Source organism: Rhineura floridana, chromosome 2, assembly GCF_030035675.1.
Source record: "Rhineura floridana isolate rRhiFlo1 chromosome 2, rRhiFlo1.hap2, whole genome shotgun sequence".
NCBI lineage: Eukaryota > Metazoa > Chordata > Lepidosauria > Squamata > Rhineuridae > Rhineura > Rhineura floridana.
Window position 1 is genome coordinate 85,314,317 of NC_084481.1, and position 24,625 is coordinate 85,338,941.

Consider the following 24,625-nt stretch of genomic DNA (forward strand, 5'->3'; position numbering starts at 1 on the left):
GACAATATATCAAACAAATTAAAAAACAAGACATTAAAATTGAACACAATTTTTAAAACATCAGGAGCTAAAATATTAAGCCAGTAAAATCTTCACTAAAAAGCAGAGCAGAATTAAAAATTATTAAAATCCTAAAGGGAGGGCTGTGAGAACTTCTGAGGGAGGGGATTCCATACTTGAGAGGGCACCCCCAAAAAGGCCCTTTGGTATCCAACAACCCTAAAACTCTAAACTGCAGTCCAGAGAGAAGAACTTGCAAGGCTGATCTCAATGCCTGGGTAGCTTTAAATGGGTATAAATTATCCTTCATATCAGGACAGTGTCATGGGGCAGTGCTAAGAGTGGGATCTGCAGCAGTGGCATTGCTGCCACTTACTAGGGTGGGTCAGGGCAAGATGGCGGTGAGGTCAGGTAAGGTGCATAGGGGGAGCCACTCCCAGTGGTGCACTCCTGCCACCCTGACCTTACTGCCATCCTGTGCCACATACCATCCCAGTAAGCTGCATTAATGCCACTGTTGGGAAGCTCTGGTAGGTGAACCCATGCTGCCCTGACCTCACTGCTGCCTTATCCTGCTGCTGCACCATCTCAGTAAGTAGCAGCAACGCCACTGTTGGGAGACTGGTTCAGTGGCGCTGCCCTACCCTGCTGGCTGCTTCTTTTGATTCAAACTCCAGCAGAGCTCTAAAGTCAAAACCAGCAATTTAAATTGAGCCTGGAAACAAATAAGCAACCAATGTAGCTAGCGCATAATTGGTGTAACTTTAACTTGATGAGAACATCTGGGCCCACAAAACATCCTGTGCTGGTTAAAGTTTCAGAATTGCCTTTGAAGGCAGCTGCATGTAGGGTGCATTAAAGCAATCTAGTTTGCCCACAATAGATAAAATTAATGGGAGAAATATCAAAGCCACATGATTTCATGGAACATTCATAGCTGCAGGCTGAGTTTGTGATAATTTCATGGTGAAAATGGAAGGATGCAACTTTTTAGATCAACACTGATAATGCACAAAGTGGGGAAAAAGTGTGATGAAGATATTCCTAATATAGTACTCTCTTTGCTTTCAAATGGTCTCAGCTGTCCAATTCTTTACACACTGTTAGGGATGTAGGCTGTTAGACATTAATTCATGCTAACTTGAAATGGAAATGTGTGAGGGACACATTATGTCCAGATGAATGCCCAGTGAATTCAATGTAGTGTGTCATTACTGAAGACATCAGGGGAAGTTACAGGGTTCAAGCTCCAAGTTCTCATGCGGAATCGCTTGGAAGACCTGTATGGGAGAAGTGGTCTGTGGTTCAAGTCCCTAATAGGCTGTCCCTTCTTACAAAGTATCTGGAGGTCATTTCATCTTAGGAAGATAGAACTCTTCACAGAACAGCTAATGATGTGTTAGTTGTAAAATCCTCTTAGGCCATGATGTTTCAGCACATCTGTAATGAGTTTCCTTGGGTTGCCTGAGTGGCCAGCTTATTAAATGCTTTCTGAAGAAAAAGTGCAGCCACCAGTTCAAAGTGGATATCCACTTAGGCTGCATACACACCATGTATTTAAAGCAGATTTTTAAAGCACTTCCCTAAGAATCCTGGGAACTGTAATTTACCACTCACAGTTACAATTCCCAGGCACCCTTTACAAACTACAGGTGCCAGGATTCGGGGGTAGGATGTGCTTTAAATGTTTGGTGTATATTGATAGTTTCACTAACCTTTATTTAAAAAAACCACAAATTAGAGGCTTAATCAATTAAAAAAGGCCTCTAATGCTCTTGCACACCAGGCCTTTAAAATTCTGTTACAGCTTTTAACTGTTTTACCTTTGCTATCCTCTACTTTTAAAAATCTGCCATTGCTGTAATGCTGCATTTTATCTTCCTGTATTTTGTATTGTTGCATACTTTTAATTTGCTGGTTTATTTTGTGAGCAACCCAAAGAACTTTCTGTTATGAGACAGCATATAAATACTGCAAATAAATAAATAAATAAATGTGCATTGAATCTGTTCCCATGTTATTTCTTTTTCTTTCTTTTTTTAAGGGAGAAGAATTTGTTGTGTGTGACATGTCTCACATTATGGTAGGTGCATGGCCGAAGGGTGCATAGCATGCACACTTCACCATGTGAGGGGAACTTGGTGGCATGATAATGTTTGAACTGGGCCTCAGAGAGCCATAAAAAGCCTATGGCTGCTTTCACACTACGCTTTATTCTGTTATTCTGAATGTCTCTTACCCGGTAATTTGTGCATTATATTTGATCTTTCACACGACATACAAGCTAGTTCTGGAATTCTAGTGGAATATAGTACAAGTTTAGTGCTCATTTTCATGATAAATAATGCCAGGAACAATCCATTTGCAAGCTTGGGGACCTGAAAAATCACAGGAGTTTTTCACTGGATCCAGCCACTCATGTGACAGGCATCCCAGCATGCAGTGTGTTCCTGCCCTTTAGGTATGCTTTTTTTTTTCCTGGTAAAAATTGTACCAGTATTCCGGCATAGGCATGGATAGCAGCAGCATTTCCCACACACTCCCCTGTGCCTATAAAACTAAAACAAAAACAAAAACGGTCAGATGCTAAAGGGAGAGGTTGCATGGGAACAGGATGAAATCTTAGACTTACTACACAGTGGGGAACTACAGTGTGCATATGTATAATAGATGAGGGAGAAAAAGACGTTCATTGCAGCCATGTGAAAGACAGTTGCGTGAAATGCTGGTATATCAGCTGAAAAATCTACTGTTCCTTAACACAACAGGTACTGAAGTGTGAAAGGAATTTTAGAAATCAGGACAGAAGCACTACCATTTTAATCCATTAAACTAACTCGATAAACCCCATGTCTGAAAGCAGCCTATGATACATTTGGTGAGATTTACAGAATTTCTTTTAATTTCTTCAAAATCCCTATGGCTATTATGCCTAAGCATGACCCTCCATTTGTGCTTTAGGAGACAAAGTTGGTGGCATCTCTGTTCAATATATTCAAAGCTGTGCATTCATTGCTCCAGTGATCTGTATATCTGTTGCTCTATTGACTTCAATTCAAATCTAATGAATTAGCCTCTGCCATCCTCTTCCCCTAGTTTCCAGGAGCAGAGAGTTCTTTTTTTTAACTTGCTGTCATGTTTACTTTTTTTCAGTAGCAGCTAAAACTATCCAGGAGACTGAGAGTGACAGACATCAGGGAAATCATTGCTAGTGTTTAACACAATGTTGTTATGTTTTGGCTTAATTTGTCATGTTTTCTGAATATGTAAATGCTGAATCCCTAGAGTTTGTTTAATGACAGGACAATCCATCAGTTGAATGAATTGTCACAATTGAAATCCAGTCCTGACGGATTCCATGATTTATACATGTGATAACAGAGAGGGATCATAGTCTGGTTGTTTGGATATTGGCCTGCAGGTCAAGAAGGCTAGTGTCCAGATCCTCTAATGCATTGCGGGTCATACATGGGGAATATTTTGAGAAACATCATCACCATGGTACTTTATTTTAGTTGTGTATCTCATGTGCTCCATACATGGCATTTAGTTCTTTGCTCAGGAATGCATGCTATAGTGGATACATATCTGAGTTCAAATCCTCACTCATCTAGGAAGCTTACTGGGAGACCTTGGGCCAATCACAATGGGTCATATTCAGTGTAGACCTAAGTAGATAGTTCCATCAGTGCAAATAATTTTCCTTTTGCAATGGAACCATCTCCACCTTTTCTCCCCCTGTATGGCCCGAAATATGTTCCGGGATTTCACCCAATCCTTCAGAGCAGATTTGAGGACAGCATGGGGCACATGTGAGGGGAGAACAGGAGGAAACCTTGTTGCATTAGCTCCTGTGCTAGTGCAAAAAGTTAGAATACCACCCTTTACCTCTTGCACCAGTCATTATTAAGATAGAGTTCATGTGAAGACAGAAATGGGGTAGGGTGTACATGATCTTAAACTCCTTGGAATAAGAGCAGGTACAAATATTTGAATGGATTATCAATATATGCTTTGTTTTATAATCCCAACTGTCTGGTCCTTATCACTATTGAGATAAGCTTGATAGTTTAGCATATCGGTGCCTGGAGGCTGTGAAGGGCTGGATGTGGGCTAACAAACTGAAACTTAATCCAGACAAGATGGACATGTTGCTGGTCAAGGGGAAAACTGTGCCAGAGATAGGGTTGCAACCTATTCTGGATGGGGTTGCACTTCCCTTGAAGGAGCAGGTCCACAGTTTGGGAGTCCTCTTGGATCCTGCCCTGCTGCTTGAATATCAGGTGGCTGCAGTAGCCAGGACTGCTTTTGGCCAATTCAAACTGGTCTACCAGCTGTGTCCGTTCCTGGAACCAGTTGACTTGGTCACAGTGACACATGCATTGGTGACATCAGGCTTGATTAGTGTAACGCCCTCTGTGTGGGGCTGCCTTTGAAAACAGTTAGGAAATTACAGTTGGTTCAAAATGCAGCAGCCAGAATGTTAACTGGAGCACGGCACAGGAAGCATATCACCCCTATGCTTTATCGACTCCACTGGCTCCCAATTTGTTTCCAGGCCCAATTCAAAGTGCTGGTTCTGATCTTTAAAGCCCTAAATGGCCTTGGGCCAATATACCTGAGGGACCTCTTATACCAGTATGTACCTGCCCAGGATTTAAGATCATCTGCCTCTAGTCTCCTCTGCGTGCCTGGAGTGAAAGATGTTAGACTGACAGGCATGTGGGAGAGAGCCTTTTCAGCTGTGGCCCCCAAGCTTTGGCATACCCTACCCCAAGAAGCCCACTCTGCTCCCTCCCTGATGGTTTTCTGGAGACTTCTGAAAACAATCTTGTTCTGGAGAGCCTTTGGGAGGGACTGAAGTTAGAGCCTGACACTGATTTTATGCCTTCTGTGTTAATTTGTACCTCAGTAGTCCCTTCAGTACCACTCCCTATATATGCATATGTGTATGTGTGTGTATATGTACATATATTATTTTATGTATTTTAATTGCATTTTATGTATTTTAATTTATTTTAATGTTTTTGTGATTTTTATTATGTACAATTTTATTATGTACGTGCTCGATTTTATTGTAAGCCGCCCCGAGTGCCCTATTATAGGGTAGAAGGGTGGGATAGAAATATTTTAAATAAATAAATAAATATTGACAAACCATATTCAGATGACTCATGAACACATGGAAGAAAAGTCAAGGGAGCACCCACTGTCTTTTTTTTTCAAAGGCAATTTTCATATAAGTTGTATATGTATAGATTCTCTTTACATAATCCGGTATCATCAAAATGCAGGTTGTGCAGAGAAAACATATGCATGCAGAAGTTGCCCACAAGTAGGTTCTGTAAAGAAGATCAGATGGCTATGTGGAGGCTGGGGGTAGGCACAGCAAGTCATCTGAATACATTGGTCATATGAATAGGGTTACTGTCTTGTGGTATTTCAGAAACCAGAGGTGGGGTGAGTCTTCAGCAGGATTTTCATGTGTAGGACATTACCTTTCCTTCCCTCCTTCTTGAATGTTATGAAAATGACTGGGTCTTCCTCTTGCTCCAACTTTTTTTCCTTCCAATATAGCACCTAAGATTATATCACATTGGTCATGTGATAAAGCTATGAAAATGATCAGCAGGAGTATTTTTCTGGCTAGATGAAATTATATTGCTGGGTGACTTTCAAAATATAGCTAAATCTTCTCAGTTATTCAACAGTTGGGCACTTAGCTATTATGGTGAAGGGTGCCCTATAAATACTAAAATGGATCACTCGGGTAGGATTGAGTTATTCTAATGTGTAAAGGAATAGACAGATGAGGCTGCTTTTTTCATTAAACTAGTCTGTAATTTTAGCTAATGGCACTGCTTCATTTATACCTTCCCTCTCTACACTGCATGAGGAATGAAGTTCTTAGCAATAAGCAAACATAAAAAGTAAGCATCTATTTCAATCATTTTGTAATGATATAGTAGGGCGTTAGGCAAGTTTAAATCTGTCTATTGTGTGATAACTGAAGATTGTTGAAAAGCATAAGAAAACTTTTAAAAGAAATTGAGTAAAAGAAAAAAGAATTATGATGTTGGCAAGACCATTTCAATGGCCTTTGTAAGAAACACAGCATCCCACTCATCACAGCATTCTCAGCATGCAGTTGTCACACAGTTGCTGAGCTGTAACAGAGCACCAGCTTTCTGGAATTTGCTGCAGCTGAGAGATCCAAGAGACATCCACTCCTCACTCCTGCTCACTTCCTGAGTTGACATTGCTTTTTCTGGTTGTTGTGTTATTCCTGTGTCCTGAAAGTTTCCTTAGGGTTTTTTTTTAATAAAAGAAAATTTGTCCTTTTGCAAACATCAGGGTTCCTTCAAGCATGCTGATACGTCCTTCTTTCTCAGTGGCCCTGTTTTGGCTCTGTTCTGTCAGCACTTACTACCTGAGTTTGCTATTAGAGGGAATGATGGATCCATTAGTGTTTTCCTGCTTCAGTGGATAAGTTGATTGTACTAGTTAAACTTCCTGGACAATTTTCAAGGGCTGTCCTATATGTAGAACATTGTAGCACGCAAACCAAGTGCTTTCCAGGCCATGAATGATGGTATCCAAGTTGCTGTTCTCAAGGCTAGTCTCAGCTTAGCTGTTAGATGTAAATGATAAAAGGTAGCCCATGTAACTTGGACACTCAAGAGCAGCTCTGGATGCAAGCGAGCCCACAGATTTCAGTATTTGTTCCTTCTCTGGCAGAGTTTCTACATCAAGAAAAGGTAAATCCACTTCTCTAAAACAATGTGTGTCTCCTATGGAGAGCATTTGAGCAACATATCACAGAGGCACAGACACAAGAGAAAGAGACAGATACAGTTTTCAGGAATCGGTGTCCAACTCAGGTGTGCCTGATACCTGTATGCATGTATTTTAAAAAGCGATCTGGGATTTTTCAAAATTCTTACAGAACCCTTTGGGATACATAGTTATACCTGGGGTAGGGGCCGGCACTAGCAGTTTATGAATCTTACAGTCTGTTGCTGCAGCCTGTCAAGCAGAGACCTTATTCCAGTCTGTGTCTGTGTTGGAATTACTTTTTTAGACACTTTTAAAGCTTTTTCAGAAAAATATGCTTTTAAAAATGTTTTGTTTTAATATGTTTTAAAGTATTTTGTTTTTAAGATATTTAGAGTGTTTTTAGTGTTTTTGTTTGCTGCCCTGGGCTCCTTCTACGAGGAAGGGCAGGATATAAATTCAATCAATCAATCAATCAATCAATCAATCAATCAATCAAGATGTTCACTCAAATGTTATACTCACAGTTCAATTGGACTTACTTCTTAGTAAGTATTCTTAGGAATGCAGCCTATTTTCTCTTACAAAAGATCTGTTCACCTCCTGGCCCTGTGGCACTCCAAGGTCCTTGGAAACAGAATAAGTCCCAGAGTTTTTAAAAGGTCTTGTAAAGCCTGGTAAAATGGATTGGAGGCCACTCAATACTGATGGGGGGGGGATCGTCAGATACTTTGTTTCAGAGGCAAGCTACACTGAGGTTCTTGGAAGGTCAAGAGGTAAAATATTTTGAGTAGCTGAGGCTACAGAGAGAAAAATAACAGTATTTTCTTTCTCTCTTCTCTAGACAAGACTGAAGACAATGGTTTCTCTTCCTCCCCCCCATGGCAGTGGTACACAGAGTGCCTTCAGTCAAAGATGTTTAACAGATTTCTTTTTAAAAACCTTTTCAACATTCTGTTCTGGAGCTCAGGTTACACACTGGCAAGAGGTATCCTACTGTACTTGAAGGGGAAAAGAACTGATTAATCAGCATGATTTTTACTTGCCTGCAGTAACCCAAGGTGCTCTTGAACTCTGCACTTTCTCCAGGCAGAGTAAACCTGCTGCTTTCTACACAAAACATCCTATGGTCCCTGACAAATAAAGACTGCCTGTCCTGGTCATGTGCTTTTTGCATGTGATAGCTAAAAGTACTGGCTTCATCTACACTTGCTGCCTTGTATAAAGTGGCATTGTAAGAAGGTTGTGTCTCACAGAGATGTCAGTGGTCTTATTGGACAGGATTCCTTTCTTTAGGTTTCTTCTGCACTGGTTAGTCCATTGGCCTGAAGTCCAGCAGCTAATCATGTGGACATTTAGAGTACCACTATTCAGTTTGGGGGTTGCTAGCACTTCCTCTTTCAACAAGCCTTTTTTATGCAAGTCTGTGTCTGTGTTGGAATTGCTTTTTAAGATGTTTTTAAAGTTTTTTTAAAAGATGTTTTTAAGATGTTTTGTTGTAATACTGTATGTTTTTAAAGATGTTTTGTTTTAATATTTTTAAAGTCTCTTGATTTTAAGATGTTTTAGAGTGCTTTTGGTGTTTTGGTTTGCCGCCCTGGGCTCCTTCTGGGAGGAAGGATGGGATATAAATTAAAGAAGTAAGTAAGTAAATAAATAAAATAGGCCCAAGCAGTGCTCTGGATATGTTCCTGGAGTTAAGTTAATGGAACAAGTACCTGACATAGCCAATTCGTACATTCAACACTAGGTGGCCTGGATTCCCAGCATTCATTTTTTTTTTAAAGCAAATTTCTGGAAGGGGCGCTGCGTCTCCAGGCTGGGCCCTGCTTGGACTCCCAACCCTTGCCTTTCCCCTCTGGCCTGATGCGGACATACTGAATCTCTGGGTGGGCAACGAGCCACAGAGAGGGAACTACTGTGCCTGCATACAATCACCTCCCTTCCCAAGATTGTGCCGGGGAGAGAGAGGCTGGGATTGTAGCTTCATTGTGTGGCTTGACTCCAGAGTAGCCAGGTGGGAGGTGGTGGTGGTAGCAGTAGTGGCATGCAACAGAGGGGAGGGGGCATTCAGCAGGAGCAGCAGCGAAGTTTTTCTGGTGCGGCTGCCCATTCTGTGTGTCCCTCCTGCTGACATCATGTGTGTGTGTGCTGAGCTCCATACTTTGGCAGACCACAGCTCCCACCCAGCAACTGGGGATTGGGGAGTCACCTTCGGAGCAAATTGGCAGCACTTTCTTCTGCTCCCTTGCTTTAAAGACCCCTTTCCTCCTCCTCTGGCCTGCCGAGCAAGTTGCAAGCATGGGTTCCCTTCTTCTCCTCCTCCACCCCTCTGCCTGATTCTAGCGCCTCGCTCCTCTCAGGAGGCTGATGGTGGTAATAAAGTGTCTCTTTGTGTCTTGGGTGAGGGCAGCATTTTGAAGTGCTGGGGAGGGAGGGGGCTTGGCCAGCTCAAACCTGTAAACAGATCACCTGTTGCCTGCAGGTTGTTTTCTTTGAAATCTGGGAAAGGGTGAGTTTTGAGAACCAGTGTGGCATAGTGGTTAGAATGTTAGATTCGAGACCAGGGTTTGAATCCCTACTCAGTCATAAAGCTTGCTGGGTGATCCTGAGTCAGTTGCTGCCCTTCTGCCTAACTTGCCTCACAGGTTTGTTGTGGTGATTAAAGGAGAGAGGCTAGAACTGTGGACTCATTGTTGAGCTCCTTGGAGAAAAGGTGGGATTTAAATGCTGCTGCTGCTGCTGCTGCTGCTACTATTACTACTACTACTACTACTACCACTACTACTACTACTACTATTAATAATAGGACATTCCCAAGGAAGAGCTTCCTCTCTTAAAAACTATTTTTTGTTTTGTTTTGAGTGCCCTGCTGTCTGTGTCATGGTTAAGGTGTGTATCCAACCTTGATGTGTTTATGGAAGGGGTGTGCAAGTAGTGCTCCCCAAGTGTGAAGGCTTGGACAAACATTGTGTTATGGGAAACCAAAGTCTGTGTGAAAGTACATATTTGGAAATGCCATTGGTGCAATCCTAAGCACATTTACAACTTGATGTCATATTGAACTTGAACTTCAAAGAATATTTTACGGTCATATCCATAAACACCGACATACCCTTGTGTCTGGAGAATTAGAGCAGTTAACACATTATGAAGAATCATTCCATAATTGTAAAGAGGTATGTCCACATATGTGTATCCCAGGCACCTAAATGAAGGGTGAGAGCAGCATAAGAACATAGGCGGATGCCTTATACAAGGGGTTCCAAATTTTTCTTGAAAAGTTACACTTTTATTGTTTTTAATATATGTGTAAGCTGCCCTGAGCTGTTTTTAACAGTGGAAGGGCAGAATATAAATCTTATTTATTTATTTATTATTTGATTTATATCCCTCCTTTCTCCCAGCAAATATTCCATAGTGCTGGAAACTAGAGTCTAGGAATTTAAGGCTGAAGATGTAAGGGTTTTTTTTAAAAAAAAGATTTCTCACATCTTCTCACATTTTGTTGGTAATTACTAGATACGAAAGCAAAACAACTGGATAATGCAACCATTAATATGATTAATATGCATAATTAGCAAATAGTTTCCATAATATGCAAATTAGCCTACCTGGGTTTGTGGAACTGGAATATGGCAACCCTAGACTTTCTCCTCCTCCTCCTCCTCCTCTTATTTTTTTAGCAATGTTCAAGGATCCCCCTTTACATGTTTCACATCAGCAAGCCAATGCTTGCTGATTCTGCTGCTTCAGTTGCATTCCTGGTGGCTCAGCCCTGTAGCACCGCTCCCCCCTCCCCACCAAGGACATCTATAGCAGGAAGCCAGCTGTACTCATGGATTGTGCAAGGTTCTAAATCACCATGGGGACCTCTATTAGTAGAGCGGGTCTCTGCTACAGAAGTTCAGCTTGAAAATGTACAGGGAAGGGCCCTGAGGAATGCTGTGAAAGGGATGAGGCCAATGACCATGCTCCCACTCTCCTCCTGCATGCTTTGGGGGGGGGGAAACGGCCAAATAGGGCTTTGATTACCCACATTACATCTCAGAATAGTGTTTTCTCAGTGTTACCATCTGAGAATAAGACATCCTGGGAATTCATACAAAGCTTGGAGTAAGAACAAAAACCGTTTTAAATAAAAGCTTTTAAAATCTTTCTCAAAGTAACAGAATACTAGGATTGTTTTGAAAAGAAAGAAAGAAAGAAAGAAAGAAAGAAAGAAAAAGAAAGAAAAAGAAAGAAAAAAAGAAAAAGAAAGAAAGAAAGGGGTTTTAGCATTTTTATTTCATTGTACCACTATGACCTTTCCGTTCTGTAATAGGTTAAAGTCATTGCACGTATGATGGCACAACAGAAAAACTGGAGGATTCAGGTTGATGGTGGTGTTGATTCATTTCAGAGCTCAAGAAATGTTTGCTATATATTCTGAAGTTTGTCTTCCTTTTGTAGATTAGTGTAGAAGATATTTTGATGGGCAGCGACAACTTCCTGTTTTCTAAGGACATGGCCATCAGGTTAAATGCTGTTCCAAAGTTAGTCAAGCATTGCCTGACATTTCTGGAAACCTGTTAAATTATTCCTGTTAATATCTTTCTTTGTCTTGCTTGGTGTGAAGAAAGCCTTAAAGTGTAAGGACTGCTTCTGCTTAATGCATAGAGAATACAGAGTACAGGTGCAGAACCACAGGACCGAAGGACTTCCAGGCCTCTATCTGGCCCCTAGGCTATGGTGACTCCCAAGGACACACCCTTCATTGGCCATGCTCTGCACCCTCCTCTAATATTTTTGTCTGGCTAGCATGTGTCCTTGAACTGTGATAATACCAGTTGCTTGCCTGTATGGAGGTTGTGTGAGTACGTGTGTGTAAGAATCTCTGACTTTTGCATGACAGCAATGTGGGTTACTTGTACAAATGTAATAATAGTAACAGTCACTGCTCTGCCAACATTTGCCTCTGGCTCAGAGCTTGGAAGTAACTAGTTACAAGTAACGAATTACTTGTAATTCATTACTTTTTTTGAGTAACGAGTGGGTAATTCCTTTACATTTTAATTGTAATAGAACTAGGAGTAATTTTACTACTTTTGTGGAGTAATTGTAACGTGTCCAGAATTACTTTTGGGCATTACTTGGGGGGGGGAGCAGGGGAAATCTTCTGCTCCTCTGATTTGTGGATGAAAATCATGTGCCTCAAACTGGGCTTCTGTGCAGTGTCGCTCTTTCCTCATGCTCTGTGGATGGGTAGGAGGGAGGAGGCGGAGAATGAGACGGGGTGGAGTGGAGAAAACAATTATTTAAAAAAATGAATAGTGGTGGTGAAGAATGGAGTGGAGGGAAAAAGGATCTGGAGGTCAAGAACATGGATAAAGGAGGAGAAGGAGGCAGCAGCAGAATGGAGAGAAAGAACTGTGGAGGTGAAAGATGACAACGTGTGTGCGTGCGTGCATGCGAGAGAGAATGAATACTGTGTTCGCACTTGGTACACAAAGTGGGCTGCCCCACCCTCTCTGGCTACTGTGTTGCATTTGCAGTATTTTAACTTTTTTGCATTTCAGGGGAAAATGTTTGCTTGAGTGAGTGTCCCTTAGTTGGTGGCAGGGCAGGGTCTGGGAGGTGGTTATGTGAGAGAGATTAAGCTGGCTGGCTGAGTGGGGGGGGGTTGCACTTGGTTTGATGTGCAAAGATCTGAGTAGTGGCCTCAGCCTCCCTCCCCACCTTTCTTACCAGTGGAGAGACCAGCACTGCTATCTTATGGATAAAAAGAATTATTCTACTACCTCTGTATGTGTTTGTTTATTTTTAATGTTGTTTTAGGCTACTTAGATGTGCAGCAGCCAAGGCAGCACCTTGTAGGCGTTTTTTTTAAGTAACTAAAATGTAATTGTAGTGATTATTTTGGAGGAAAAGTAAAGCAATCAGTTACTTTCAGAGCAATTGTAATTGTAACGGTAATTACTACTTTTCTGGGCCATGTAATTGTAACTGTAATTTACTACTTTTTAAAAGTAATCTTCCAAGCTCTGCTCTGGCTCCACCCACCACTGACATGCAGGTCCAGAAGGTTCATCATGAGAAGGCCTAGTATAAATTCTAGATGTTCTAATAACCATTCCCCTGTAAAACATGAGGTGGCTAAATGTAATTGATTTTTGTGTGATGATAGTTTTATTATTTTAAAATTGATGGCAATGGGTGGTATTCAATGCTAGTCCTACTCAGAGTAAACCCACTGAAGTTAATAGACAAGGCAAAGGTTCATTAATTTCAATGGGCCTACTCTGAGTAGGACTTAATTGAACCCACAGTTTGGTTTTTGTTGTAATATGTGCACTATACATTCTGCTCTTTTTTGGATTAATTTCTTTCATGTACTTATATTATTCATTTGAAAAAATTACAATAAATATGATTATTTATTTATTTATTATTTGATTTATATCCTGCCCTTCCTCCCAGCAGGAGCCCACGGAGGCAAACAAAAGCACTAAAAACAGTTTAAAACATTATAAAAACAGACTTTAAAATACATTAAATCATCTTTAAAATTATTTTTTAAAAATACTTTAAAAACATCCTTAGGTTAAAAAGGTTAAAAACATTTTTTTAAAAAGGTTTAAAAACATATTAAAAAGCAATTCCAACACAACACAGACGCAGACACAGACTGGGATAAGGTCTCAACTTAAAAGGCTTGTTGAAAGTGGAAGGTCTTCAATAGGCGCCAAAAAGATAACAGAGATGGCACCTCTCTAATATGTAAGGGGAGGGAATTCCACAAGGTAGGTGCTGCCACACTAAAGGTCCGTTTCCTATGTTGTGCAGAATGGACCTCCTGATAAGATGGTATCTGCGGGAGGCCCTCACCTGCAGAGTGCAGTGATCGACTGGGTATATAAGGGATAAGATGGTCTTTCAGGTATCCTGGTCCCTAGCTGGATAGGGCCTTGTACAGCAAAACTAGAACCTTGAACTTGGCCTGGTAGCAAATGGGCAGCCAGTGCAATTCTTTCAGCAGCGGGGTGACATGTTGGTGATACCCTGCCCCAGTGAGCAGTCTTGCTGCTGCATTTTGCACCAGCTGCAGCTTCTGGACCAAGCTCAAGGGCAGCCCCACATACAGCGCATGACAGCAATCCAACCTGGAGGTTACCAGTGTGTGGACAACTGTGGTCAAGCTACCCCGGTCCAGAAATGGCCACAGCTGTCTCACCAGCCAAAGCTGGTAAAAGGCACTCCTAGCCACAGAGGTCATCTGGGCCTCTAGCAAGAAATATGGATCCAGAAGCACCACCAGACTATGGACCTGCTCTTTCAGAGGGAGTACGACCCCATCCAAAGCAGGCAACTGACCAATTAGCTGAACTTAAGAACCACCAACTCACAGCACCTCTGTCTTGATAGGAATCAGACTCAGTTTATTGGCCCTCATCCAGCCCACCAGCGAATCCAGGCAGCGGTCCAGGGCTTGCACAGCCTCTCCCAATTCAGATGTTACAGAGAAATAGAGCTGGGTATCATCAGTGTACTGCTGACACCTTGTCCCAAATCTCCTGATGACCATTCCCATAGAGATGTAAAACAGCATGGGGGACAAGATGGTACCCTGCAGCATCCCACAGCACAACTCCAGGGGCCCGAAAAACAATCACCCAATGCTATTCTCTGAAAATGACCTTGTAAAACAGTGTCTCCAATACCCAGCTCACCAAGTTGGCCCAGAAGGATACCATGGTTAATGGTATCAAAAGTCACTGAGAGATCAAGTAAGAATAACAGGGTCGCACTCCCCCGTCCTTCTCCCGATAAAGGCCATCCATCAGGGCGACCAAGGCCGATTCAGTCCCATAACCAGGCCTGAACCCAGACTGGGATGGGTCAAGATAATCTGTTTCATTCAAGAGTACTTGCAGTTGCTGCACCATAACCCTCTCAATCACCTTCCCTAAGAAGGCAGTATTTGCAACCGGTCAGTAATTGTCGCAGACCTATGTGTCCAGGGTGGGCTTCTTTTAGGGCAGCTGGAACCACTCCCTCCCACAATGATGCATTGACCACACCCTGTATCCTCTCGGTCAACCCCCCTCGGCAACCTTTAATAAGCCAAGAAGGACAAGGGTCGACAGGACACGTTGCTGGCCGCGTCATCACATGCACCTTGTCTACGTCATCAGGCCGTATCAACTGAAACCATTCCCAAGAAGTTGCAGCAGACGTTGCATTGGACACCTCACTGGGGACTACAGTAGATGTGGATGGGGCATCAAGACTGCTATGGAGGCGAGCAACACTACCCTCAAAGTGCCTTGCAAACAATTCACAGCAGGGTCCAAAGGGTCTAAAACTCCATTTTCTGGAGCTGATGTCAACAGACCCCTGGCAATATGGAAAAGCTCCACTGGATGGCTACTTGAGGATGTGATGGAGGCAGAGAAGTGGGCATTCTTTGCTGCCCTCACCGCCACACAGTAGGCATGGTTATCATGTTTTACTCTTGCCCAATCAGCCTCACAGCACATCTTTTGCCACTTGCCCTCTAGCAGCTGTCCAGCTTGTTTCATTGCCCTTGGTACACCAGTGAGCTAAGGTGCAAACCGGGCTCCACAATACTGGAAAGGACACTTGGGGGCAACAGTGTCAAGAGCCCAATGAGCCTCACTGTTTCACAGCATGACAAGGGCTTCAGCAGGGTCACCTGCTTTATCTACTGGGAACTCCCACAGGGCATTCAGGAATCCAGTGTATTCCATTAGTGGCAGACCATCTTAATCTGTCCACCACCCCTGCAGGGAAGGATCAGAGCTACAAGTCTAAATTTCACCAGGAAGTGGTCTGACCATAACAATGGAGTGACATGCACCCCCCCATCTCCAGACAACCCCTTCCTCCATCTGGAGCAAAAACCAAGTCAAGGGTGTGCCCTGCCCTATGTGTCAGGCTGGTGACAACTAGAGACACCCCATGGTCATCATGGAGGCCATGAAATTCCCAGCCGAAACATTAGAGGCAGCCTCAGCATGGACATTGAAATCACCCAGCACTATCGTTCTGGGCTCCTCCAATACCACAGCCAAGATGGCCTCCGCCAGCTCAGTCAGTGAAGCTGCCAGGCAGCAGTGTGGATGGTACACCAGCAGCAACCCTAGTTTACAGTCTCCTTGGCCTGACACTAGGTGTAGACCCTCACAGCCAGCTCCAAGACAGAGTGGTTTCCTGGTAACAGAGATGGAGGTTCGGTAGACCACAAAAATTCCTCTCCCTGTCCCTGCAGCCTGTGCTGGTGTTGCAGTGAGTATCCAGGTGGGCAAAGCTGGGTCAGATCAGCTCCTCCAAGTTCACCCACCCAGGTCTTGGTAATGCACACCAAATCAGCACCTTCATCCACAATCAAATCATGGATGAGTGTAGTCTTATTGTGTACCGATCTGGCATTAAACAACAACACACACAGGCCAGTGGGCACAGCAGGTGAGCAATGAGGAACCCATCCATGAGAGGAGTGGTAGCAAGGAACAAGGTGTAGATAGCCTTGCCCTTGTCTTTTATGGTAATGTACCACCTCCCCATGGTATACTCCCCTCTACCGTGATCACTGAAATTGGGGTGGCATCACCCATGTCCTTCCTTACTAAGACTCCTCCTAAACACCTGATATGGATCCAAAAATAGCCCACCAGCAAAACCTATCTGAGCCAATTATCCCAGTAGGCTTCTGTGAGAATTAGGAACAGTAAGACCCACTCAATATTTTCACACAGGGCACATCTACTCCCCCCCTTTCTTACACCCAGGGAGGGCCAGCCTTCTGCCAGTTACAGACTCTCACTCTGAAGGCATCTGGCGACTTTCTCCTATCATTCAGTTCACTGTGCAGGCTCATGGTGAATTGGCTAATTGTCATAAGACACATTACATTACTAGTTAATTTGATGTAGCTTGCTGTGCCACTGAATTAAGCAATTAAGGCAAAAACAAAAGTGTGAGGACAACATGGATAACTGGGAAAGTTGGCATTTTGTTGCACATGTCTGACATATGATTCATATGAGGATATAGTCCAGATTGGTCCCACAAATGCCTGATCTTGGCCTGAGTTCTGGGAGACGGATGAGGGGGTCGGCACCAGCTAATGTGTCAATTGTGAGGTGACACTGGATGAACACTGGGCCACTTTCAAAACCACTGTATAGATACATCCTCACTAGCCAGGCATTTCTGTTTGTGAAATTTATTGGTTGACACATGCTAATCTTAATGGAATAATTGGAATATGAAGCCCCTTTGGTTTCTCAAGTACAAGGAGACCAGGAAAATTGCTTCAAGTTTGTCTTTGTCTGACCTTTGGGGGAAAAAAGTATTCAACAGGATATATATTGATTAAAGTTTTTTCTTTTCTCCAGCTTTCAGTGGAAAACTACTTACTGCTCCTTAAGTTGAAAGAATGCCTTTCAGCAATCTACCGAGGTGAAAGCTTTCTACGAGTCGATAAAACACAACCTGACTGAGTTTCTAGCATAGACCATTTGCTGATGCCATTATTATCTATAGGGTTAAACATTTGATCTCATATTGGTTGATCCAGCTGGCTACTGTATTTGCACCATTACTCCGTTTTCTTCCTTATCCATGAACTGCAGTGAAAAAGGTAGGAGACTGTCATGGGCTGGGAGCTTTTCTTTCTTCTGACAGGGGTCTTCTTGAAACAGGCAGTTTGATCTGATATGTGTGAGACCCTTGCAGTAGATTCCATAAAAACACTCTTCTCCTTTCCAAGGGCTCTTTGTCTATGGGCATCTTCTCTACAGCATGATCCATATATTTGTTAGAAATCTGATTATGTAGATTTGCATTGTTGCAATACAAAAACACACAGCTTGTGCCGATATCTGAAAGACCACATTTTCCCATATGAGTGGTGTTAACATTTTTAGGAGAGGCACCTTTTTCTGTTCTACCAACATCTGGGGCATGTTGGATAGGAACTCAAGAAAGGGGGGCTTTTGGTGTCTGCTTCCAAGTTCTAGTACCCCTTGCCAAGGGAGGCCCATCTAGCCCCTTCTTTGATGACTTTCTGCCAACTGACCTCACAAGCTGACATGTTATGGCCACTGTATATATTGCAGTTTGTTCAGCTGGCTGTTTGTTTTAATCAGTTTTAATGTTTTTGGCAATTGTTATTTTGTATTTTACTTTCTATTTTATTGCTGTTAGCTGCTGGGAGCACAGTTTTGTAGAAAGGCAGGATATGAATTTAACAAATAAATAAACATTGCCATCCCATGTGAAACATGTGGGCCACATCAGTGCTCGTATGTTGATTCGACTTGCAAACTCATTGAAAGAGGTAGAGAAGCAGAATGAAGCAGTCCTGTAGCTTTCAGTAATTGAGCAAATGAGCTCATGAAATGCCTGAGGCCAAGAATAGATACATCACACCGAGCATTGTTAGGTGAACATTGTAACAAGTCCTAATCACTATATCTAATTGTGAGGAGAACAAAGCACTACAATGACTAGAATGTCTTACAGTATGAACAACGATTAACAAGCCATCACTGATTTATAGGACGATAGAAATATGGTTCAAGTGCTGAATTTCTAAAGAAGTATTAGATTTTATTATTTTTCTCTTTCTTTAACATCTTTGCTATGCAAAGTGCTTTACAGTCCTTCTCATTCTTCCTATCCTATGATGCAGAATGCAGGGATGATGAACTGAGACCAATTGCCTGTTTGCTGGAATCTTCTCGGGTGATAACATATTGCTGAAGGGGAGTGACCAACTGGGCCATAAATGCTGGCTGCCTTGAAGGAGAAATGTGTTAGGTCCTCCATAAAGAATAATAACAATAACATTATCCATAAAGAATAATGACAATAACAACCACTAACCTCTCTCTAATATTGGTTGAATGGAAGAGGGTGGTGGCTTTTCAAATCCAAACATTTCTGAATTATGTGGCTTATCTAGATCGGGGTGAAGAAGTGGATCAGGCCAGCAGACTGGATCCTGACATCCCCCAACTACCTCAGGACACTTTACCAGGTGGATGGGAACTCCCACTTGTCAATCATGTGACATCACAATGATATAAGAAATATTTCCCTTTGTCCACATGGTTTGATTTCAAATGCACAGGCAAAGGAAATGGTGGGATTTAGCCACTGCTGAACATTCCTGATCCATTTTAAATTGCCTTCCAACATGGATTTGGCACCCAAACTGCTTTGGCTATTTTAGAGGACAGTCTATCCTGAGAGTTAGGGTGTGTGTGTACTACCCTGTTAATTCTCTTGGACCTCTCAACAACTTTCAGTGCCATCTGTCATTATGTCCTTTTGAACCACTTGTCAAGACATGCCAGAAAGTAAGATTTTGAAATTAAAAAAAGAATTTTAAATCCAGCATTTCTCATTCAAAATTCAAATGGCATAACTAAAAAATCAATACATTCTGAATCCTAGCAAGACGGGGGCACTGTGGGTTGGTGGTTCCTGAGTTCAGATAATTGGTCAGTTGCCTGCTTTGGATGAGGTCGTACTCCCTCTGAAAGAGCAGATCTGTAGTCCTGGGATGCTCCTGGATCCATCTTTGTCTCTAGAGGACCAGGTGACCTCAGTGGCTAGGAGTGCCTTTTACCAGCTTCAGCTGGTAAGATAGCTGCGGCCACTTCTGGACCAGGATAGCCTGAGCACTGTTGTCCACACCCTGGTAACCTCTAGGCTGGATTACTGTAATGCGCTCTATGTGGGGCTGCCCTTGAGCTTGGTCTAGAAACTGCAGCTGGTGCAAAATGCAGCAGCAAGACAGCTCACTGGGGCAGGGTATCACCAACATGTCACCCCGCTGCTGAAAGAATTGCACTGGCTGCCTATTTGCTACCAGGCCAAGTTCAAGGTTCTAGTTTTGGTGTACAAATCCCTACATGGCTTGGGACCAGGATACCTGAAAGACCATCTTATCCCTTATATGCCCAGTCGATCACTGCACTCTGCAGGTGAGGGCCTCCCGCAGATACCATCTTATCAGGAGGTCCGTTCTGCACAACATAGGAAACGGACCTTTAGTGTGGTGGCACCTGCCCTGTAGAATTCCCTCCCCTTAAATATTAGACAAGTGCCATCTCTGTTATCTTTTTGGCGCCTATTGAAGACCTTCCACTTTCAACAAGCCTTTTAAGTTGAGACCTTATCCCAGTCTGCATCTGTGTTGGAATTGCCTTTTAATATGTTTTTAAACCTTTTTTTAAAACAACACCACCATCACAATGTTTTTTAACCTTTTTTAAAGATGTCTTCAAAGCTTTTTTAAAAAAAAGGTTTTAAAGTTGTTTTGTTTTAATGTATTTTAAAGTTTGTTTTTATGATGTTTTAAAGTGTTTTTAGTGCTTTTGTTTGCCGCCTTGGGGTCCTGCTGGGAGGAAGGGCATACATAAATAAATAAATTATACAGCCACGAGAGCGGCTGTATACTATAGCCAGACGGTTTTTCACATTCTGCAATGTTAAATTGAAAATACCCCCCATGCCATTCTGAGGCTTCCCATAAGCTCATTTCAGAACAAACCCTTACAAAACTTATAGCCCTGAACTCAGAAACGCTTCCTTAACAACCCTCTCAATTGCGATAAACAAAACGGTCAGAAAGAATAGACAGTTCAAAGTGTAAAAAGAGAGAAAAAACCTCCAGAGCCCTTTTGGACTTCTTTCTCTGAGTTCTCATAATTTGTTGAAATTCATTAAAAATCAGCCATGTTCACAGAGTACCTGAAATCCCATTACTGACCTTGCCCCATACTCTGACCTTCATCTTCTGCAGTTTAAAAGTTTAAAAAATGTCTGGCTGCTTTTTAATTAATTTAAGAATTTTTGGCTGGAAGCCAATGATAACAGCGGGCATGCTCACTAAGAACCAATTGTCAGAGTTCTAAAAGCCTCACAGCTGCTGGGCTTGCCTAATCAAGGGGCCACATCCACAGCAGACTTTGATTTCATATGAGACAGTCATGGCTTCTCTCACAGAATCCTGGGAAGTGTAGTTTGTGAAGGGTGTTGAGAGAAGACTCATGTTCCACTGAGAGAGCTTCAGTGGCCAGACTGGTTTAACAGTCAGCCACTCTGACTGAAGTCTGTGAGGGGAACTGGGTGTCTCCTAGCAACTCTCAGCACCCTTCACTAACTACACTTCTCAGGATTCTTTGAGATAAGCTATGACTATCCAAAGTGAAATAAAGGTCTGGTGTGGATGTGGCCAGGGACAGCTTTGGTTTAAATTTGGATGGGAGGCTACATGTGCCTGCTGTAGAATAAAAAGGTGGGGGAAAGACTGAAAAGCAATGATACTGTTCACAATGTTTTCCTTTTGGAACGGAAACGGGCTTCCCTTCTGCCCAGTGCCCACACACCCAATCTCCTCTCCTCCCCTCCCTGCCCCTCCCCCAGGTCAGTGTTGGACTACAACCTGGGGGACCAGGGTTCGAATTCCCACACAGCCATGAAGCACACTGGGTGACCTTGGGCCAGTCACTGCCTCAGCCTCAGAGGAAGGCAATGGTAAAACTACCTCTGAATACTGTTTACCATGAAAACCCTATTCATAGGGTCAACATAAGTCAGGATTCACTTGAAGGCAGTCCATTTCCATTTTCAAACATGATTGCACAGAAATAAATCCCATTGAACTCAAAAAGTATGCAAATGATCAAACCCACCCTCCCTTCTCCTTCCTTCTAACCCCCCTTGCCCCTTCCCTCCCCTTCCTTTGCCCCTCCCTACCCATCCCCTTCCAATCCCCTCCTTCCCTTTCCCCCTCCTCCCACTCCCCTTCCTCATCCCCATGGTCAGTTTTACCTATCAAGCATCATTCCAGGGAAGTAAATGCCATTGAACTCTATAAGCTTGCAAATGATCAAACCTGCCCTCCCCTCCCCCTTCCTTTGTCCCCCTCCAATACTCTCCTTCCCTTTCCCCCTCCCCCTCCTCCTCTCCCATGGTCAGTTTTTCCTATCCTAACCATCATTGCATAGGAGTAAATGCCACTGAACTCAATAAGCATGGAAATGATCAGACCTGCTTTTCCCCTCCTTCCCCTCTCCTCTCCCTTCCTCCTCCCCTCCCCTCTTCCTTCTTTCTCCTCCCCTGCCCACTCCAGCCCTCCCTTCCTCCCGCCCTGGTCACTTTTACCTATCCTAAGCATGGTTGCACGTGAGTAAATTGCACTGAATTCAATAAACATGCAAATGATCTCCTCCCCTCCCCCTCCTGCCTGCTCCCATCCCAGTCCTCCCCTCTGCATTTCCTCCCCTTCCTCCTCCTCCTCCTCCCCTCCCCATTCCCTGTGGTCAGTTTCATCTATCCTAGGCATGATTGCAGGGGAGTAAATCCCACTGAACTCAATAAGCATGCAAATGATCGATCCACTCTCAGCAAACTTGCACAGGATCCCATTTCTTACCTCCCGGATTAAAAAACAGAGAAATTCACTAATAGGCAAAAAACAGTGCGGTTTAAGAACATACCTATAGCCAAGAGACATTTCTATCAAACTTTAAAAAGCAGGGAAATTGCACAGCTATAGTGAATGCACCAGGGGAGCAGGAGTCCTGACCTCCTCTCTGAGATATTGGACTGCCCTACAAATTTGTCAAAATGCAAACACAATTTGGGTTGGTCTTTCACAGTCCAATCCACTTCATGTGTAGCTTGGAAGAATTTGGTAACATGTGCCTCTGAGCATATGGTGAGTGGTGGCAACACCTGCAACCAGCCCAAATAATAGAAAGAAGACATGTGCTGTGCTGATTTTGTTTTGTTTTTTGCCTATTAGTGAATAAAATATTGGAAATGGCATGACTGAAAAATTCAGCATGTTCTGAATATTTGACTGCAGTCAACTAAATCATACTGAGTAGACCTGCTGAAATCAATAGACATGTCTAACGTAAGCCACTTGATTTAAATGACTCTTGAGTATGACTTCATCCCATTATGTTCTGAAATTATTATTGTTTGTTGCCTAGAACACCATTTGGTAGAAGGGTGGGATACAAATTTAGCACACAACCCCACATTTATTTCAGGTCTATTGGTGAGACCAGGGTTGAGGAACTTGTTTTTAGACTCCACGTGTTTTTAGACTCAGGCTCCCATCTGTGCTAGCCACTATGGACAACGGTCAGGGATGATGGTAAATGTACAACATCTAGAGAGTCATAGGCAATATCCGGTAGCATTGTGGGCTGCATCACTCACCTGACCTTCTTCTGTTTGTGTTGCTGCTGCATACCAGGAAGGAGAGGGGGAGGGGGATGTCAGTGCAGTGCTAATGCAATGGCAGGAGTGCTGGAGTGGTCCTGGCCCCCCTACCGATATGGTGTAAAAGAAAGTAAAAGGGAAAAGGCAGGGCACTAGCAAACCCCACTTAGACCGCAATCTTGTGCACCTTTACTTATAATTTGCTATTGAAATCATTGCAATTTGTTTCACTAGCATGGGGCTGTCAGACTCAGCCTAAGCCACAGTCCACTTTAAAAGATCTGACCTCCTTCTCCACTTTTCACTTGTCAACTTTTCTTATCCCATTGAATCCACAGCCTAAGGAAATATGGCCTCAATGCCAAAAGAAGACTGCCTGCATTTTTTCCTTGAATGCAAGCCTAAAATGCAAGAGAACAAGAGAAAGTGCATACTGTTTTCTGCTATTTTTATTCTCCTGCCCACTGAAATGATAATACTGATTGTAACTGAATTTCTGGTTTTGTTGTTGTAAGGCCTCTCTGGTTGTTATTTTTTTAAAAAAATATAAGAGTGTGTGTTTCATGTAGGATAATAGTTCCAAGAGTGTGAGTAGCACTCCTAACACCTCCAGCTGTTCTGTTCATGCCTCTGTTCTCCTTGCTATCTTTGTTGTTCATGCTGATACTGCTTTTGCTAGATGTCCTTTGCACACCCTTTTCCTCGGGTCTTCATTTATGTGTGTGGGGGGGTGTAGCTCAGTATGTTTAACCTTTTCTCCCCACCTTCCCTTTCATTTGTTGTGTTTTCTTACTATCAGGCACTTTGCTTTATTTCTAACCAGCTGAGGGAAGGCAGCTCCCCCTTTCTGTCCCATGCAGCATAACTAGGTATTAGTTTATTACACAAACATAGCTGTAGGATATGCCAGCACAGTGTGTGCTTTCCTCTTATTCCTCGGGCTTTCCTTTTTCTATGTAACTTTACAAGACTCTTTCAATTTGACTTTTTTTCCATTTCAAAAAAGTTCATACAGTTTTTTTTTGTGAAACAAAGATGCCAAATAGAGCTATTTGTTTCCTTTTGAAAGTAATCCATTGATATAACTGGCAGTAAAAGGTGCTATTGTCATTGTCAATGGGCTTCAGCCTTTCCAGAAGGAGGTAATGCATGACTAAAATGAGAAAAAAAATCTGGTTGGGTTTAGTGACAGGAAGAAAGGTTTCTTTAAAGTTCTTCAGTTGCAGGAGGTAGGGATGGAGGAAAATTGGACTGAGTTTCAATTTAAAAGTGAACCTACCTTATTTGCACTTTCCCAAACAAAATGTGTACCAAAAAAATAGCCATCTGTATTGCCAATCACCAGAAGATTATCTAGATGTACATCAAGGAAATTAGAAATGGCACGTGAATGGATTCTGTCCCCTAATTATTGCCCCTAAACCCCTGATTTATAGGGGTGCTGATTGCTTTGTACTCTGTTACTGCTTAGAATTGGAGTCTGGGAAGCTCAAAATGCAGGCTCCCTGACACAATCACAGCATTTGGAAAGTTGCCCTATGCCTCTGTGCTCAAAACAACACAGAGTCTGGGAAGTTTTTGCTCAGTAACCAAAACA